The 3,940-nt window shown below is 52.7% G+C and overlaps 1 pseudogene; it reads right to left on the reverse strand.

Annotated features, from left to right (window-relative positions):
- Window positions 1-263: 263 nt before the first annotated feature.
- Window positions 264-2,334, reverse strand: LOC144161549 (uncharacterized; annotated as a pseudogene).
- Between the last annotated feature and the right edge of the window lie 1,606 nt (window positions 2,335-3,940).

Genomic DNA, 3,940 nt, shown 5'->3' on the forward strand with positions numbered 1-3,940 from the left:
GAGCTAATGCGCCGTCGTTATCTCTCTCAGCAACCTTGACGCGCTGCGGGGCAGCAACGGTCGCTTCCGGCTCGCGCTCCCGAGCGTCTGCTACTGGCAGCGCTGGCACGGTGCTTTCCTCGACAACGAGGTCTTTCTCGAGCAACAATTCTAACTCAGGCTTCACTTCTTCCTGCTCGAGTTGAATTTTGTGCTCTAGGTTCTTGTTCTCCGGTTGGAGTCTCTCTCCCTCGAGCTTCTTTCTTCGCGAATCGTTCCTGCTTTCAACCGCCGCCTTTGCTCCGAGTTCGCGAGATCCCTTCCCCGAAAACGAGTCCCCTTTCGCGCAGTAGCTGATCGGACCTGTTCTAGAAAAGATACGGATACTGCGCCGGAAGGCTGGGAGAGACAGCGGCTTCGGTTTCAAGCTTTCCGAAGGGACCATCGATGGTTATCCTGGCGATCGGAAGACACACGCTTTGCGCTTCTACGGCCTGCTTTATCCACGCGCAATCGCCCGTGAATTGGTGCGGTTCGACGTAGGACGGGTTGACCACGTCCATTGTTGCTGCGGAATCGCGAAGCACTCGGCACGGTTTGCCGTTAACTGCAAGCTCGCGTACGTAGGGCTCTAAAAGTTGTCTGCTCTCCTCATCCTGGTCTACTATGTGAAAGACAAGCTTGTCCTTTTTGCAGCTAGCTGCGAAATGCCCTGTCTCTCCACAATTGTAGCACGCGGACTGCTTGCGCGCTTCGAAAGCCTTTTTTCGGCGCTGTGCCTCTGCGTTAGCGCTCTTTTCGTTTTCCGAGCCCGTTTCATTATTCGCGGATTCGGTCACTTTTGCTCCGCTCTTTTCGTAGGGAGCTCTGCCTTTCGGCCCTAACTTATCAGGCCTCGGCCTGAACTCTTTTTGGCCGTCTTTCGGCCCCTGCGCACCTCGACGTGCGATGAACTCGTCGGCTAGTTGAGCTGCCTTATCCACAGTATTTACCCCTGGCCTATCTTGCACCCAGAGTCTCAGGTGTTCAGGTAGACGGCGGTAAAACTGCTCAAGACCGAAGCACTCAACTACCTTGTCGTGCTCTCCGAAAGCCTTTGCCTCTTTGAGCCAGTCTTCCATGTTTGCCCTCAGCTTGTAGGCAAACTCAGAGTACGACTCGCCCCTGGCTTTCTCGGCTTCACGGAACTTCTGGCGAAACGCCTCTGCTGACAGCCTGTACTTACGCAGGAGGCTAGACTTGACTTTCTCATAGTCCTCCGCCTCCTCCTTTGGCAAGCGGGCCATCACGTCGGATGCCTCACCTGGCAAAAGCGTAAGCAGCTTTTGCGGCCATGAGTCTCGGCTAAACTGGGCCCTCTCACACGTACGCTCGAAGTTGACGAAAAAAAGACCGATGTCTTCTCCTACCTTGTAGGGTCGCATTAGGTTACACATTCGCAACGTAGGTCGCTCAGTCGCCGCAGACTGCACGCTTGGCGCGCTGCTGTCACTCTCACGCCTAGGTCGAGACGCCTGGACGTCTAGACGTTTCATTTCCAGCTCATGCTGTCGCTCCTGTTCTCGCCTTCTATCCTCGCGTTCCTCTTTCCGCTTTCTTTCCTCGCGTTCCTCACGCTGGCGCTCAGCCTCTGCCTCTGCAGCCTGACGTCTAGCCTCTGCCTCGGTGGCCTGACGGTTAGCCTCTGCCTCGGCGGCCTGACGTTTCGCGGTCTCCCTGCCATTGATCAGCTCAATGCATTCCGACAGCTCCTCATCGTCAGCCCCGACAGCGAGTATAGCCTGTATCAGCTCTGGCTTTCTCAGCGCGTCCGTAACATCCAAGCGCAACTCTTTTGCAAGCTCCAACAACTGCGGTTTTTTCAACGCCTTCAAATTCATGGCCGGTCTAGAGTACTGCTTTCCCACTGCTCCAAAAATGTTTTGCGCGATTAACCCACGCGACAAAAACACACGCCCTACCAGCTATCCTCAGAAGCCTGGTAAAACTCAGTGAAGAAAAGTCCCGCACTCACCCTTGACCGCCGTGAATTCTGCGAAGTCCGAAGCCGCCTTGACGTCCGTGGTGTTGGATCTCGCACCGCTGGCTTCAGGTGTTACGAAGTTGCCATCCGACCGCTGCCAACCAGTTGTTGCGACCGGGCGGGGGCACCCGATCCGAGCTCCGTGGCCTCCGACATACGAGTGGTAGCGTGTATGATGCGAGCGGCCAGCCGCTGTTGCAGCCGTGAAGAAGTCCAGAAGCCGTAGGCTAACGTAACTGTTTACTTCATTGCGAGAGGTGAGCCGAAGCCAAAGAACAATGCCCCGACGGGCGAGGTTACAATACAGGACTCGAACAGAGCGACAACATCGATTCGCTGCTCTAACAGGAATGAGTTACAACGCTTGGGCGGCTCTATTTATACCTAAAAGCGATAATGGTCAAACGAAACAAGTGGGAACACGCACAACACTCTTTCCAGAGTTCGTAAGCCGTTCATAGCCTCGGGCACGTTGAGTCCGAGAGAGGGGAGAGAGGAGGACTCCGTTGCGATCGACGGGGCCTCTGTGTCCTTGAAGAGCGTGGAGACGAGCCACGCCGCCAGCCGCCGAAGTTTTGCCGAGAGCAAAGCGTCTGGCGCGGCTTTGTCGCAACTTGTTGCCGGCATGATTGCGCCTGTTTTCGAAGGCGCACGCAGGGGCTTCGCCGCACAGCCGAGGAGTAATGCGGGACAGTACGGCGGCGCTGGCCGATTCGTAACAGCGTGCATAACTGGCGTGAAAAGCGGCATTACGCCAAAATAAAATACTCACTCACTGAAAGATGCCTCTTTTTCAAATTAATGTTGGACGCGACATTTCGTAACTTGTTTTTGCTGTGTATAAGCGGCACGTCGCCAGGATGCGCCGCATGTACCAAAAGCTACGTGCTCCATTGTTTGTATTTTAACCTATGTTGATAGTGCATCGGGTTCCCGCCTCATGGTCCCAGTATCCTGTACTGGTCAACTGGTCGCATCTTCCACTTGCATTCTTCAAATAAAACGTCCCCAACTGGCCTTATTTGTGATCCCCGATCCCTTCATTGATGCCAAAAAATCAAAGCCCGATCTTAAGAAAAAGATCGTTACAAGGCGAAGCTTTCTTTCACTCAACGTGAGTCAAAGCCAAAGTCCAAAATCCGAACTGCTTCGACAGTGTCAGAACGATGGAACCGCATAGACGTGGGCTTGATAACGTGAGTGACCCACGTTCGAGTCCCTATAAAGGGAATTGTTTTTTTCTTGAGGGGCTTGATGTGCCCTTTTAGAAACGCAATATTTAAGTTGGCTTGCTTGCAGTGCGTTATGGGAGTAACGATTTGGATTTTGTACTGTGACTTTGCGCTTTGAAGAGATGGGCTTTCGACAGAAAAAGCTTGGCATTTCAACTATCTTTCACTTCACCCACGATCATCATAATCGTCCAAGAAAGTTGGCTTTCCTGCAGTAGGGTTTGGGCAACTTCGCATCAAGGAGACGTAGACAGCTTCGCTTTGGAAACCTCTCTTCGGAAGACACTTAACATTAGTGTTTTCCATTTCAGGTACAGGAAGCTTCTCTCCAAAGATTTTGTGCTGGATTGGCCTTCGCATCACCCCCTGGGCTTCGGGGCTGTCACCATAAGATCAATGAAGCTGTCCTAAGTGTGTGACAATGGTGTCTTAGGTGGGTGCGAAGCAACTGCTGTGGATGTGCCCAGGCGCAAAGACCACCAGAGACAATACCCCCAGACAAGCTGGACTCTTGTTATATACAATATATGGCTACGACCACTGGGTGCCCGAAAACTTGTGTTACAAGCTTTTATCAAAGATTATACAGGAAGTCTGACTACATGCTTTCCTATAGACCTGCCTTGCCACGAGACCATTCTTTCTTCTCTCCATACTATATAATATTTTATATCCCCCTCGTTGTCGCAGTTTCGTACCTCCTTTT

This window comes from Haemaphysalis longicornis, unplaced genomic scaffold (genome assembly GCF_048455015.1).
Source record: "Haemaphysalis longicornis isolate Haplotype H1 unplaced genomic scaffold, Haemaphysalis longicornis Haplotype H1 scaffold_1, whole genome shotgun sequence".
Lineage (NCBI taxonomy): Eukaryota > Metazoa > Arthropoda > Arachnida > Ixodida > Ixodidae > Haemaphysalis > Haemaphysalis longicornis.